The 17,782-nt window shown below is 28.2% G+C and overlaps 2 long non-coding RNA genes across 2 annotated transcripts; one reads left to right on the plus strand and one right to left on the minus strand.

The window, feature by feature from the left end:
• Positions 1-614: 614 nt before the first annotated feature.
• LOC132945786 (uncharacterized) lies at positions 615-1,983 on the plus strand. The gene is made up of 3 exons (XR_009664598.1): positions 615-689; positions 756-904; positions 1,857-1,983. It is a non-coding gene; the product is annotated as an uncharacterized LOC132945786 (long non-coding RNA).
• Positions 1,984-5,548: 3,565 nt separating this feature from the next.
• LOC132945785 (uncharacterized) lies at positions 5,549-7,143 on the minus strand. Its single transcript, XR_009664597.1, has 3 exons — positions 6,990-7,143; positions 6,733-6,879; positions 5,549-5,688 (listed from the first exon to the last, which is right to left on the minus strand). It is a non-coding gene; the product is annotated as an uncharacterized LOC132945785 (long non-coding RNA).
• Positions 7,144-17,782: the final 10,639 nt, after the last annotated feature.

A 17,782-nucleotide genomic window follows, 5' to 3' on the forward strand; every position in this document is an offset into this window, starting at 1 on the left:
TTTTTGAAAACCACTAATTAATAGTAAATAGGTACTCACAAATTTAGATTTGTTAAGATCGGATAGTTTTAAGTATTTTTGTTTAATATTATTATAGTAACCTGAGATACGTAAAATGTTATTGGATAGGATTACGGTTCTGGCTAACATTGTACCTAGGTATTGTTATTTTTTTTTTTTTTAACGATTTAAATGAAAAGATAATATGATCAATAATCATTCCTGGCAGGTACGTATAGGTATAGCTAATTGTCTACAAATACGTGAATGAACATAAAAGATATATTTATATTAATATATCGTGTAAAAACGTAAACAATTAAAAATCTTATTTTTACAAGTTTTACTAATCTCATTTTGTACGTGCGTTGTTTACAATATACGAATTTCGCTTATTATTTACTTTGAGAAATAATCCTGATGATAATTTATATAAATATTCACCATAGCGGAACTACATTTGAAATTAAAAATGTTTAATTTGACAGTTTCTGTGAATTTTGAAAGCTATGCATGATATTCATGGTTTGATCTGTACATCATAATTTGTAAACAAAAAATTGTATAAATATTATGATGATCACGCCACGCCACCGCCCCACTTTAAACCACTCGGCGGTAGTGTATATAAATGCGTCCCAGATCTTGATTCCGGCATAACACATATTTTTTTACAGATTAATTCTTTGGTGAGTACAAATAAGGACGGTAATAGTTTTATTTCAAATTAATAATTATTTTTTTCCCACTTGCAGTTTTCACTTTAATCCTCAAAAACCAACCAAAAAATCAAAAAATGGGCGCTGAAAAGGTATCCATGAACATCGTTGTCGTTGGACAAGTCCAATCTGCCAAAGCCATCAAGACCGTCGCCAAGGCCACACCAGCCACCAGCCAACTGATGGTGAGTTTGGACATTTTAGATTTTATTCAATTTTTAAATCCAAATTATTATGAAAGATTTTATAATCAGAATTCATAATATGTTTGAAAATATAATCACAACAATACATTAATTATACCAACTATAAACATAATATTATGTATAGTTTAATTATAGTTTTAATCTGATGAATTTAATGACTAAAAACATTTTCATGATTATTATTATTATTTTTTTTTCATTGTATTATGGTTGAAAAAAAAAAATAATTAAATTAACTATTTAAAAACATATTTCATACGAAAATCTCGTTTCAATATCAATCAATTCAACTTAAGATAACATAAAACCAATATTATATTATAATATATATTTTATGTTTAATGGTACAACTAATCGGGTTAATATTATGAATTAGGTACGTGATTCTAAATTATTACAAAAAACTTTGAACGTACATTATTTTATTCAAAAAATATTAAATCAACAATAATATTGTGAACAATATTAATTTTAAATTTAAACGTTTTGTTGACTTGATAACGTGACATAATAGGTAATAGAAGTTTGACTATCAATTATTCTTATTAGGATGATTTACTGTAGTATTATTACACAATTAAACTCATTTATACTCTACAATAATATTATGCTACTACTTAGGTACAGCGGGTACCTTGTAGTTAGTAATTCAGTGGTGATGTTAATTAAAAAAACAACATATTTTAATATACAGATAATTAAATATTAGTGCCTTTATTAGTATTTTTATTGCGCTTTAAACATGATAATAGCTGTTTGAAATGTTTGAATACGAATAATTCTTCTTCATATGTAGCAACATTATAGTATTGTATGTTCTCGTACTATTATATTTACTCTATTATATGATACAATTCATGTTAAATGACTTTTATCATTAAAATATACATTTTGTCATTTTGATTTACATCGTATTTTTGTTTTGTTTCAGAACTGTTAATTCATGTAATCCATACATTGCAAAGCTCAAAAATGCCATAGCCCAAACAGTACAATAATATGTAATTTATATCAGTATTGACACCGCAAAATAAATCAGTCGTTTCCGATGAACATAATTTTTTGGTGTGCTTTTTTTATCTCTTCCATTGTCCATTATTATCATATCCGTGATTATTTAGTCACGAGGTGGTGCCATGTACCATATATTATTCATATCACATCATATTTAAGAAACATATTATAAATTTGTATTATGTTAATATGATCATGAATCTTGTGTAGCAAGTACCAGTAATAACATAATTGATAATGTCTAATACGATATTATATTTAAATATCATTAAAGGTCGATTATTATAATAATATAATTAGTCATTCAAAAAGGTTTTATAGATTTATTGACAAATTTATAGTAATCTTAGATTTAACCAAATTGTGTTCAATCAAAATGTTGACATTTTAATGTTAAGGACTTAAACTTTTATTGGTTGCCGAAATCAGAATACCTGATCAGATAGAATTAATCTTTCGTTGTACCTACATATTCGGTCATTGACATATAAGTGAACCCAACGTCTTGTCGAGTACTTTTAATTATTAAAATATAATATTCGAGTAATAATGGACTGATATCGAAGAGTATTGATTTGGATTTGCGATTAACTGTGGATTATACCATCTGCGAAGTCTACGTGTTTTTCAGGTCAAAAATACATACCGTTGGGATTTACATTTTTTTTCCAGGTAAAATTTAAAGTACCGGTGGAATTTACATGTTATAAATCCAACCTAAAAATCGACTGCCTACCAATAAATCGGTGGAATTTACGATCACTCGGTTGGGGAGTATACACACACTGATTCTCATTAAATTACTATACACCCAAAGACGAGCAGTAAGTAATGAAAGAATTGCCTAATTACAACTCCTTAAAACTGACACGTCCTTGCAAGGGCTCTAAGAATAAAAATAAGTATTTGTTCTTCGAAACATAACATTTTGCTAACATGATATAGTTTGGAATGTATTATGATATTTGTTTAGCACAATAATATGTATATTAGTTAAATTATCGATGTACTTATATTTTAACGTGGGCTATAAATGTGTTGTTTTCAGCGAGTTTTGAGAATTCGAGATCAAATTATAATAATTAATTTGTTTTTGTATTGACTTTTTGACATCTGATATTATTTATTACGTTGTCAAACTATTATAATTTGTTAATTTAATGTATTGTAATGTTGCACAAAATTCGCAATAACTAATTGCCTTAGCAACTAAAAATTGGTAAAAAAAAAATTGCGCTATATAAAGAAATAAACATTTCTACTTAAATGTATTGTTGTTGAGGGATTTTTGAACATTATAGGTTAAAATTTGAAAATTGAATTGTTTACAAGTGAAATTTATTACGTTGTCAACTTGTTATGTGAAAACTATTTCATTAAATAATGATTTTATTAAGTAATTTAATACAAAATTAAACCTAGGTTTGAAAACACAATATTATACAAGAATTATGGCTGTTATAAATTTAAAACACTAATAAAATGTGACAGTAGTATAAAAATATCGTATCCAATATAATAATGAATAATATTGAATATAGGTACTATCAAATATAATTTTAGCAACATCGAATTCTGAATTGCCAATAATTTACGATGATGATCTGGAGGACTTCATCAATGTGGCCCCTAAGTGAGTGGCCTGGTTAGATTCTTTAGATGTAGATACCTATTTAAACTAATTTAGTTTAACTTAACTTAATATGATACTTTTTATGATATTTGTTCTTTTTTGCTTTGTTTACACTTTAAAATGTTTATCTATATTAGTTATTAAGGATTAGTTATTTAGGATCAAAACGCCGAAAAAATCGGAAAATGTCGGAAAATCCCGTCTTTTCCCCAGAGCTTTTGAAAGTATGGAAAAATCGGAGAATATTAAGATAAATCACTTCCGAAAAAAAAAATGAAATTGTCGGAAAATTTTAAAAATAGTATTTTTTGGTAAAAATCGCTTTTACGCTTCGACATTACAATAATCTAAGTAAGTGTAAAAAAAACCCAGTTAAAAAAAATAGATTAAGAAACTTCTCATTTTCGTTTCACATTAATTGTTAATTCGGCATATGTATATATTATCATTGTATTAAAAATTTAAACTATTAACCATTAATACTGGCTACTAGTAAGTATTTGAAAGTTTTAATATTTTAGATTCTGAGTATAGCGATACAATTTTCAAAATTTGTTTACTAGTTTTGAGCTGTTAACGGACATTTACAATTTGTTTGGTTTTTTTTTATAGATGTTAATAAAATTGTATTTGTTGGGTCAAAAAGCTTGAAAACGTAATACAAAGCTCCTGATAACAGTAACTTTCTAATTACTGTTACAACAGTAATTAGAAAATATTAAAAATGCATAGACATGTTTTTGTATAATTATTTAAAGTTCTTCTGTTGACGAAATTTATCAAATTTAAAATTTAAAATTATTTAGTAGTTAACAATTTATAAAATGTTCAACTTTTATAGCTGAGGATTAAACATTTAAAACAAGGTTCCACAAAAGTAGTTCATATATCATATTGCAATCATATTGCAACTCCGTTTGTTTTTATAGTTATTTTAAGTTAAAATTTGGACGAAATTACATATTAAATAACCAAGAATAACGATTTTAGTTATTTTGTTGTAATATACAAATATTGTTCGTGGGTACTTGAAACTTCTCAAGTAGGTACTATATACAAATTTATTTTAAATGTAATAATATTCAAATAATATTAATTGAACTAACCGGCTACCGTATTGATAATAACAATATCAATTTAATATAAAATAACATTGGCTGACAAACAGTCTCCGCTCAGAATCGTTTTTCGTTTACAATGATAATATTATATCATTGAATTTCAATTTTTACTCTATCTATTACAATGACCCACTTTAAACCTACTTGTACAACAGAGCGCGACATACTTACCCGCTTTTTAAATTTAGTAAGTAGGTAAAAAGTAAATAGTATTACTAACTACATAGTAAATACATATATAATAGTTAATAATAACAAATATAATTATTTATATCTAAATGAAGTATAGGATCCGCAAAATGCATCCGCTACAGACTTTAAGTGACTGTAGGTATATTAACATATTATGTATTATGATTGTTGATTATTAACCATCATTATTTATTGGATTGTTTCCACTTAACATTACTTTTTCAATTTTTTAGGAAAAAAAACATTTTTTTTTTTTAGAAATTTCGATCCCTATTAGTTATAATAATAATAACAATAATTTAATTTAACCTATCATCTAATGAGGAAATATTTTAGTGCTACCCCTCATTGTAAAGTCATACGTATAAATAAATAAATACATTTATACAAAATGTGACCTGTCTATTTCTTAGTTTATTGTTGTTAATAAATAACGTTTATCTTAGAGTTTATATTTTTTTATATATAAATAAATATAATATTATTTTGTACTTTGGGCCACTGCCCATTTTGTTATGAGAATACATTGAAATATGACTACAAATAGTACAATTATAAGTATTTATACAACTACTGCGCACTATTATATTATGTATTTATAAAATTAAGAACAATGAATGATGTTCTGAACACACAATGGTACAAATAAATAATAACAAAGAGTTGTTTGACGGAAGTGACTGATTTATTTTGCAATGTCAATACACATTATTACAATTAAGAACAAATTATAAAATCATGTACTGTTTGGGCTATGGCATTTTTTAGTTTGAGGTTGATGTGGACTTCATGAATTAACAGTTCTGAAACAAAATAAATAATAGTCGATTTATACGATATCTATTATACTATAATAATACAAAATTAATAAAACTCGGTTAAATAAAATAATTGATTCTAATGTACATAGTAATATATAGTATGGTTATATTATTGTCATTATTGATTTTTCTCTATATTATTGATCATATTATACATGTATACAATATAATTCGAAAATATAGCCATCAGTAATATTGAACATTCGTAGATATACGTTTATAACATTATTTTTTTATATTCTATTATAATATAATTTCGATTTTTTATAAATTAAATTAAGTTTGCAGATGTATAATTGAATTATTAAAGTTAATGTTTATTATTATGACTTGAATGCAAGAAAAACATAAACATTTGAAGTAAAAAATAGTACCTACTATGTGTCTTAAATAAATAGAAATGAAATATATTGTAAATGCCAAAATATGGTAATCTGACAATATTATTGTTTTTTATTAAAGTTTTATTCGTTCTTTTCGAGTTGTTTCACCAAAAAAATATTTTCAAAAGTTATGATTACCAATAGTAAACATTTTATGGTAAGTATAGATATTCTACAAGCATGTGTTTTTTACAAACTTTATTCCAACACAAAATTAAAAATAATAAATAATTTTTTTTATAATACCTACAAACAAAAAACAATTAAATGTATTATTTAATAGACTTATCTAACTTGTCAAAAATGTGACAAATACTAGATTGAGCATTTAATAATTAGTACAGTACAAAATTATGTTTGATACAAAATAATGAAATAATTTTTTAAAATGGAACCAAAATATAATAATTATGCACTCGCCATCAATAAACTGTATATATTTTAATGATGTACTCCATATCACTCATTGTAATACTGTTAATTTATATACCTAGTCAAAAATCAAATAAACATACCAATGTAGTAGTGTACGCATGTACACAAAAATCAAATAAAATTGTAACGAAATAACAATACGAATTGGAAAAAAATACGATCGCCACTATTATTTGAAATTAAAAAAATCACAGAATTGTTAACTCACCATCAATTGGCTGGTGGCTAGGGTGGCTTTGGCGACCGATTTGATGGCCTTGGCAGATTGGACTTGTCCAACGACAACGATGTTCATGGTTACTTTTTCTGCGCCCATTTTGGTTTTTGGTTGGTTTTTTGAGGAGTAAAGTGAAAACTGCAAGTAGACAAAACAAAATAAATAAAAAAAAATTGAAAACACGAATAATTTAAAATAATGTAAAGATCAAAGAAATTTTATTTTCCGTCAGCTATATAGGTACTCACAGAAGATTATGTTTGCACAAAAATTGCGTTATGCCGGAATGAAGCATCAGTACGTCCTTTTATACAGTGGCGGCTTTCGTCTATAGTGTGGAGCACGCAGGCGTGGTGGCGTGACCACAGCTCTTGAAGGTGATTCGTGTAACTGATATCGTACGTTGGACGATGTCAAATCTTGTATGTTACTATTACATTTTGAAAACATATCCTAAAATATTTATTAAACTCTAAAAATATAGATTTATTTAGAAGAAAGTCCACCAAAAATAATTACTTTATATGTTCCAGGGCTTGAAATTAATTACAAAATCCGGTTTTAAATATCAATAAACATTGTTAAAAATCAATTACATCAAAAAAACTATCGTGGTTAAGTGCAATATTGGTAAGTGTTATCTACTATTTATTAAAACATACTCGCTTATACCTAGTTGTTTTAATTACATTATACTAATCGAAATTATTCGTCTTCAAGTTTATATGCGTTATAACAAGTATACGTTTACTGTGGTATCATTGGTTCTCTTTGTTGCTATACTGTAACGGATAATATAAAAGATTATATAAGCAAGTACATATTAATTGGTATTTCGTGTATATTGAAATATAGGGAAACGGCGATATGGCTCTTTACCCGACCAGGCGTGCAGGATACAGATAATGGCATTCTGCATTTCGGTATGCACAGCGGATAAGTCCATGGACCAGGGGGACGGTATGATAATATGGGGTCTTATATAACCAGACCTGAAACGGCCTGGATTCGGACGTGATTTACCATCGTACATACGAGCACCTTCGCGAGAGACAGTAAAACGATTTTGTCATTTTGGACTTAGTCAATTTTCTGAAGAATATTTACAATAAACAACTTTAACCTTTCAACGAGTCTATGTTTTATCAATTTGTAATGACACAATTAATATAAATTATTATATATTATGCACCATTCTATAAATTGTTTTATAAATATTCTCTAGTCTTAACTGGAACGATATCGGTAGTCAAAAGGTTACATTTTTAGAGTTAGTGAAAAACAAACATTTAGAGCGACAGAAAAGTAGATTCATTTTACGATGTCAACACACAATAAATAATAATATATTATCATTATACATATGACGTGCTGCTTGAATTTTTGGACTATGGCATTTTTGAATTTGAGATTTATGGAGACTTGATGAATTATTAACAGTTCTGAAACAATACAAAACATAATAAATTAATACAATAATATAATATTATGATATATAACATTGTGCGTATGATCGTAAAATAACGTTTGCAGATAAACGAGTTAATTCAATAATTTACATAAGAACTACATTATATTTAATTATTTTTTTTTTTTTTTTTTTTATTTAAAATATAATTACAATCTATACAATTTGGTACAATAAGTAATTTAGATAAAGGTATTTACATGTCGAGAATAACAGATAGGGGAGGGCACTCAGTAGTGCCACCCGACAGATTAAATTAGAAGGTCTCTAGGCCAGGAGCGTTTTAAACGTCTCTGGGGGGATATTTAATTATTAAAAATCAATTTTTACTATATTATGAACAAAAACATTATTTATCGCGTCGTGACCTACATCCACTGTACGTGGCTTATAAAAATATTTTAGATACAATATTATATTTACGTACGAATAATTAATTTTATTTAGTCTTTTATTTAGTCTCACGCTGAGATATAATAGGTATGTTTTCTTCATTGACGTCACTTTTAATTTTATATTTAATTTGGTTTTGTTAAACGCATATGAATAGTAATGGCACGACTAACGTTCATAAAACATCTAAATCGAAGAATAGTATTATTTATGAATATAATAAGATTAATACATTTCTTAATTGATTTAAATATCTAAAAATTATAAGCTTACGCAGTCATGAAACAATCAATCAAATACGTTATACTATTGATTATAAATACTAATAGTGTTATGTAGTATGCATAATAAACGGTTAAACGTACAAATTACATATAGTATATAGGCATATATTATATATAAACCGACGGTACAAAATAAAATAATTACCGAAATGGTAAATACCATATGAACTTATATAATATTAGTTTGAATAAATATTAAGAAATATTATCATAACAATTTGAAAAGCAATAAAATTATCTAACGATATTGGAAAGTCAATGGATTCAGCTTATGTAATTACTAATTACCATCAATTGGCTGGTTGCTGGGGTGGTTTTGACGAACGATTTGATGGCCTTGGCAGATTGGACTTGTCCGACGACGACGACGATGTCCATGGTTACTTTTTCAGCGCCCATTTTTGGTTTTTGGAAATGTGGAGACCGATCAAAATATGCATTGCTGGCTCTATTCAATCAGAAAATTATGGTACAATTTTATAAATATATTTATATTTTTATTGCATAGTGTTTGTATTGAGCACTGGTTATAAACAAAATATACAAATCAGACAACGCACGCTTTGCTCAAAACCAATAAAAGAAAGTTTTTGATTTTACGCGTGTAAAATTTTAAAAGGATAATAATTAACACAGATGAAATAATAATAATCATAATAACGAGGACTGAGGAGTAACTAATATTAAACCGGTCTTTTCATAGATGAGAGATTTTCAATATCCCCCACAATATTATGTAATATCACATTTTATTATATTGTAACAATCGGAACAGATATCACAAACGAAAAAACAATATAGAATTTAACGTAATAGTAATAACACTATTGAACACTATTTGCATACATTTATTCCATTTTTTTTAGTACTCACTAATAGTGTTAGATACGCAGAATAGAATATATTCTGAAAATCAGAACAGTTTCTGCCATATGTGAACCATTACAATTTTGACAATTATAGTTTTTGTCACTCTCAATTAATAAAACGGTAATATTGTATTGTGCAATTACCTTAGACGTAAAGAGTACCGAGTTGTTCCAATATTTTTTATTAATTTAAATGTGTATGTACCTAAATTTAAAATAGCCAACCTTAAAAATGTCCAGTGTAAAAATATACAAATGCAATAAAAAAAAAAGCGGGTAAGTGGATGTCACTCTGCTGTACAGTAGATTTCAAGTGAGACAATTTTTAATGGATTGTATTAAACTTGAATTCAATGATATAATATGATTGTATAAGAAAAACGATTCTGAGCGGAGACGGGTTATCAGTCTGGATTTTTTAAATTTTTATTATTTATCATAGCCTTTAAGTAGAATTAATATTATATTATAATTTTTTATTCGTTGCTACAGTGATAACCAAATCGTTAGAAATTAAAATCCCATTTTAAGTGGTTTTTCGTAATTTGTCAGTAGTTTTTCCCATGGCATTAAATAACTATTGAGAAAATCAAATGACTTCTCAAATGACCTCTAAAATGACCACTCTAAAGTACCATCTTGATCCAGTTTGCTAAAAGATAAGGTACTATATGTTTAAATCGAAGCACTTCTTCTGGTAGGAATTTTGTATACAGGATATAAAAAAAAATAAACACCATTGTAAAACCACTAGCTTCCTCGCTCCGCTCAGAATCTAATAATCCCTAATAATAAGTGCTTATTTTTTATTTTTTTTTTTATGCATATAATATTTAGGTACAATTTTAGATTATTTAAATTAGAGCTCTAACAATGATGCAGACAACATACAATAACTGTATCCTGTACATGTAATATGCTATATTTTGGTGTTGATGAATTGAACTTTAAAAATAATTTTGAAACATTTTACGCCGGTGTTTATAATGGGTAATCATAATCATAATAATTATAATGATATAAAATTCTGAAGAAACAAATTTTTTTTTTATTAAAATGTAGAACTAACAAGCAATAAATATGTATAAACAATCTGTAATGTATGCAATAGGTGATTTATGGGGGAGGAGGGTACAAGTATACAGGAATTAACAGCTTGATGGAAACCCCCTCCCCTTCCATCAAGCAGCCCAGTGACCAAAGACGTTACTTCATGAAAGAAACGTCTTATAAATAAAATTGGTTCTTATTACTTATATTATAATACTAACTATTATTACATTTTTATTATTTCACACAAAATAAACATTTATATTATATTGTAATTATGTATGAATATATTTATTTAAACGTTATTGAATAGATTATATATATAAGGTCATAATATGTAATTAACCTTCATTATTTTAAATAATAAAAGAAATTCATAAAAACAGATACGTGTTGTCACGGTAGATAAGGTAGATAACATTATTTTTAACTGTAGAAATATTACATAATATAATACATCACGCCACGCAGCAGACCTATACATTAAACCAATTTACTGTTGTGTGTATTTGTACTAAATTGTTCTTAATCTAATACTTAATTGTATATTTTAATATAGGTACATAATTAAATTTAAAACTGAATACAATGTACTTATATCTATTTTTTTTTTTGATATTATTCTATTGAACATATTATTATAAATATAGAAAATCTACAATACAAATTAATTTATCTATTATTAAAAAGGTTGTATTTTTACTTCAGTAAAAAACTTTTTTTTTTTTTATTGAATTTAAGCCCGGCGACTATGGCCATTAGCTGTTGTAGGGGTTATGAACTGTGGTAGGGGTAAGGTTGGTACAGTAGGTTGATTTTACGATTGTTTTTTTAACGGTTGTTACGGTAGGTAGCAAACACGTGTATGTGTGACAAGGTTTTCAACTACTATGAACCCGGGTGGTCACCCATCCGGGAGCTAGTAGCTGTGGCCGCCACTTACTTCCAGTCGCATTCCGCGACTGGTAGCAGCCAACGCGCCACGCCAAGCCACAAAAAAAAAAAAAATTATATAATAAACTAGCTGATCCTGTGCACTTCGTTGCCCGTTAAATGTACCAACATCTCTATGACTCAAACTTTGTTCAATAATTCGTTATTTAATATTCGGTGTACGGTGTTCAAAATTTATCTTGGCTTTTCTGTTGCCTGGAATAAAAATTCTGATTCGCAGCAGTATATTATCAGGTAGGCAATCTACCTGCGGTAAATCGCGGGCCCAGTGCGGTTGGTACGTAAGTGTATGGTTTAACTCTAAAGTATCAAAGTTATACCAAGTTTATTTTGATATAATACGGTGTATTAATGTAATCAGTTAATACATAATCCTAACCTAACCTAACCGTACTAAATTCCGATAAATAAAAAAACCAAATTTAACCCTTTTTAAATTAGCCTATCTTCTTTCCAGAGATCTGCACACAAACATTGCACTTTGTGGCCCGTAAAAAATGACAACTCTTAAACAAATTGTGATTGTTCAACTCCTTTTTGGTGTAACTCACTGCAGTAAGTGCAACTCAGCCACCCTGGTTGGCAATGTGTGAAAATTCGATTTGATGCATGCTTGTACCTGATCTGCCCGATTAATCAATAGCAACCAATAATAAATAAATACTATTTCTATTAATTATTTCTCCTATAACCAATAGCAACCAATTATAAACAAATATTTCCATTGTAAATCTCAAAATCCCTGTTTGAGCACTTCTATTAATTGATCGTAACGTGATGTTATATAGCCTATAGCCTTCCTCGATGAATGGACTATCCAACAAAAAAATAATTTTTCAATTCGAACCAGTATAGCCCCTTACAGCCTTTTTTAGTATTAAAAAGTATCCTACGTTTTTTCTCAGTGTCCAAACTAGCTATGTACCAAATTTCATTTAAATCGGTTCAGTAGTTTCGGAGCCTGTTCAATACAAACAATCAACTCTTTCCTCTTTGTAATATTAGTATAGATTGATAAATGTGTTTTATTTAACATTAAGGTACCTATAATATTATAAATATTTTATTTTTAGTTCATATTCACAGTCGTTTAATTCCCAATTAAATAAAGTACATTGTACTATAATATATAAACCGTACAATTTCAAATATTAAGTGTTAAGAAAATACATTAGTCAAATTATGTGTTATGATTTAAATTAACGTTGTAGGAGTATACACGTCTGTTGACCAATTTAAATTTGGACATGATACATTGGAAATGATGAATGTTTTTTCGTTGTATCATTTTATGTATTACCTTATGAAACTACTAAAATAAAATTAACTTACAGTTACTCATACTTTGCGTATGTTAAACTATTAACAATACGATTGTAGTAAATAATCAAGGTATATATTGTTATGTCAAACGATAAAATTGTATATACATTTAAAATGTTTATGTTTCTGCAAATTGCAATAAAAACAAGTAACAGCTATGGTCACAAACTATGATATTATCATATAAGGCTCGTAATTTTATGTAAATGCATATTCTTCTACATTTAACTTATAATAATTCAGATTAAATATCTTGACGTATACGTACGAATACGTAGATTCTGCTATTAACTTTTTTATTTGCATATTTTTGCATATTTGCATTAAAATACATAATAATTGTATATTTTATAATTACTAAATATACTAGGTAAATATTTTTAATTTTACTCAAAGTTTGATATATTCGTAAATGCTGACATTTCTGACCGAATTTTGATGCAAATTAACATTTTTCTACAATTCACCAAGAATTATTTTGATTCGAAATGTTGACGTTTTTTAGTTTAAATAGATTTTATGATTTTATGATTAAATTATTATTTTGAAAAATTTTGCATATTTGAGTAAAATGACTACAAATTGCATATTTCTATATAATTGCATAAAAGTTGAATTTTTTATAGATGGTCAGTGAATTTTTTTTTATTTCTTGCTTTAAGTAACAAAATATATTTTTATTTTAAATTGAATTTCCCACTCTGATCACGGAAGAGGCAAAGTGACTGTGCTGCTTGTCTCGAAATATAAATCTATGCTACGCGACAATCACAAAAATTTCCAATTTGAAAATATAAAACCACATTTTGTAACGTCATATTGGTACTTGTTGCAAAAATAATATTACATTTTCTATTAGTTTTTTAAATACACATTTGTAAGCAGAAGTGTACTAATATTTAATTTGTATTTTTAAAAATATTACTTCAATTTCTTACAAAATTGGATATTATTCAAATAAATGAGGACAGTTTTAGTTATTTCGTTGTAATTAAAAAATATTTGCGAAGGCTTGAAAGTATTCAGTAAATTACCATCTTCTATTACTCTATATCCATAATATTATATTATTTTACCTGCACAGTAAATAAATATGGTCGTTTCGACCCCCGAGCCGTAAGTGTGTTGCTTGTGCGATGATATCATTATTTCATAGTAGGTATCTGTACAACGCATGGATGGTATGGATAGGTTATAGCATAAATACCACGAAGTTGAAACTGTGCTCTGATGCCTGTTATTAACATATTTTTTCATTTCGACTGTAAAATTATTGTTTTTAGTACCACGGCGATATAGATAGGCAATTCAGGTACACTATTTTGTTTTGGTGTTTCCGGTCGTAGTCTTACCGATATTTTTTTATTTTTTTTTTATTGATCGTGTAGCCCGGCAACTATGGCCATTAGCTGTTTGTTTTTGTTTGTAGGGGAGGGAACTGTAGGTGTAACACGTGTGTGGAGTTCTGGCAGATTTTTTAGTGGGCACCCGTGGGTATCTGCCATGCCCGGATGGGGGATGGCGGCACTTATCTCCGGACACCGTGACTTGCCCGAAGAAAAATGCCGCCCATGAACCGAGGTTTGAACCAGCGTCGGTGTGCGTCGCAACCGACGCCGTAGTCCGCTCGGCCACTCCGTCCCCCTTACCGATATTTTATAAGAATGGCAAAGTACTGATAGTTGTTATTGTGCTAATGATCAACAATTATCGGGCGACATAATATTTAACACGCAAGAATATAATGATTCTACAACAGTTATGATAATATTATAAATCTATATATAAAAGGCTTGAGGATCTTAAGGGCCTGTGTGTGTGTGTGTGTGTGTGTGTGTGGATATTTATGCCATCTCCGAGATCTAGGTATCGGCAACGTCGCATTAATTAATCCGGATCTAATATAATCGATTCAAAACCATATTGTTACAATATCGTTTAAACTAACACATCATTTACATCGGCTTCGTAGTAGACTCGAGAACGCACAACTGGAGCCATGCAAATGTTTAATAATTTTTAAACCACGTGAGAGTTGTCTATTTTACAATTTTTACAATAAATATTATGTACAATATTTTGGATAGTTTATGATAATATGAAGTACATACTAACAATAGTATAATACAGTCTGGATTTTCATCATGACATCATGCCCTCGAAATACTCAAATCGGCCGTATGATATACATTAATATTATAATACATATCACTTCCTGTTCATTTCCACTCTGCCAGTTGTAGTAAGATGTCCTCGTAGTCAACACATGTATCTGTATACTTGAAACTATCTAAGGTTGAGATGGATATCAAAAGTGGCATCGATCGCCTAATTTATCCATGACATCTGCCATAGAAGATTTTTTAGATGGGGGGGGGGTGTCTACTTAGGGTACTGCATGGGTCCGCGGCTGTGGATCTAGAGTAATACGGACTAGTTAAATTTTTTTATATTATAATTATATTTAAATCGATCTCGTAACGAAATCTAACACAACATTTTTATAAAATTGAATGTAATACGTAAAGTGTATTATGCATTTATACTCCTACGGATCTCGTAACGTTCTTATTAATATTTTGGTATTTGGTGTACGGTGATTTTAAAAATAAATCAATTAATATAATGTCAATCTCACAGAGTACATTAGCTACCTTATGTATGGTGAGACTTTTAATATGATAATTATCATATTTAAACAGTTCTCTTAACGAATTGTTAAAATAAAACACAATCTTACTATACTATACCTACTGGCTACTGTGGTCAACAGATCTCGTAACGTTCTTATATATATTTTATATTTTGGTGTATAGTGATTTTAAAAATAAATATGTGGATCTCGCAGAGTACTTTAGATACCTTGTTTTTGTGAGACTTTTAATATGATAATTATTATATAGAAACAGATCTCTTAACGAATTGTAATACAATCTTCAAACATAATAATACAATACACAAGGTTTATGCTACTGTGATCAACGGATCTTGTAACGTTCGGTGTAGCGATTTTAAAAATAAATCAATTTCTATAATGTGGATCTCGCAGAATACTTTAGCTTCCTTGTGTGTGTGAGACTTAAAATGATAATTATTATATTTAAACAGATCTCTTAACGAATTGTAATACAATCTTCTTACATATTAATACACAAAGTTTATACTACCGTGGTCAGCAGAACTCGTAATGTTCTTATTTATGTTGTATGTATAGGTAACGTAAAAGTGAGTAACTTGACCATAGTTGACCACTTGGAACTGTTTTCGAAAACATGGATTTCCTGTATAATTTATTTTGTGTATAGCGTGTACCTACCACTACATGTTTATTATTAAATAATTGTATATTCGATATTTTTGAATTATTGCTAACACCTTCCACAAATAAGTATCTACTGTCAACATTACACTTCGGAGCCACTGAATCAACGTACAAATTAGCTTCGTTATAAGTTAGCAATTTAGTATGTGGAAACAACACGTCATGTGGGTACGATACTACAACGTAACTCTTAATACGAAATGAGATCCAACGTATTAACTAAAACGAGCAACAATATACGATACGAGATCCAATATTGTTTAATAAGTATGAAAAATATAATATTATAATAAAATAAAAATACAAAATAATATTGGACGGTTCTATTAATAAATCACATTTTAAATAATTTTAAAAATAGTAATATTTTCTTGGTAAACAACAACTACCCGCAGGGTTATTGAGACGTGATTGGTCGGGCGGTGGTAGTCGTATGGCCGGCCAGTGTTTGGACGACCGAGATCATTATCAATATTACGTTCGCGTAATTTTAGCAATGGTAATCATTGAAATAATGACTAATGAGTAATGGACATCGACGTCGTTTTTACTAATATTATCGAGAGTTAATCATCATGTTACTCTTTTCCATGTACTCATCCCAGTCCAAGCCGTCTGTACAATTCAGTAGAGTGGGAAGTTCCTAGAATACAATGTGGCATGCGCGTAACCGCATATTATAATATTCTCATGGATTCTTTCAAAATCAATCATAAGTATTTTTATCAGTTTGCATTATTATTGTACTAACTACCAGTTTCACGTAACATAATATGTAGGTAAAATGTTCTACTTTATTGTATTTGTTATTAGAACTACATTATAAATAACAATGTTTTCTGTATTAATAACTAAACTATGTGCAAGTTGCTTATATATTATATCTCTAACTTTTTGTTAGTTGTACTTGAACGACAAGTGATCGCGGAATGTCCAAATTTATTGCATAATTGACATATTATATTAAGTTTGTTTTTAAAGTAACATTCATATTCAGTGTGGTTATTCTTCGAGCATATCGAGCATTGTATTGTGTGTGCTGAATTATTATTATTATTGTTATAATTACTGTTATTTTCGTTATATCTAAAAATTGGGTCGTATTTAGTAAAATTGTTTTGATAATTGTTATCATTGTTTATCTGAGATAATTTTAACTGACCTATAGTTTCTTTTAAATTTTCTATTTCCTCTCGTAATTTACTATTTTCGTTGGTTTTTAGTTTGTAGTTTGTATTTATTTGCTGGATTTTATTTTCAATTATCTCTGTTTCAATTTCATATGGGTTTTTATCTATACTATCTGCTGTCATAAACTCTATAAGTTCATATTTGCGAACGTTTTTTTTAAGTTCATTAAGTGTTTCATTTCCTAATA

Source organism: Metopolophium dirhodum, chromosome 5 (genome assembly GCF_019925205.1).
Source record: "Metopolophium dirhodum isolate CAU chromosome 5, ASM1992520v1, whole genome shotgun sequence".
In the NCBI taxonomy this organism is placed as follows: domain Eukaryota; kingdom Metazoa; phylum Arthropoda; class Insecta; order Hemiptera; family Aphididae; genus Metopolophium; species Metopolophium dirhodum.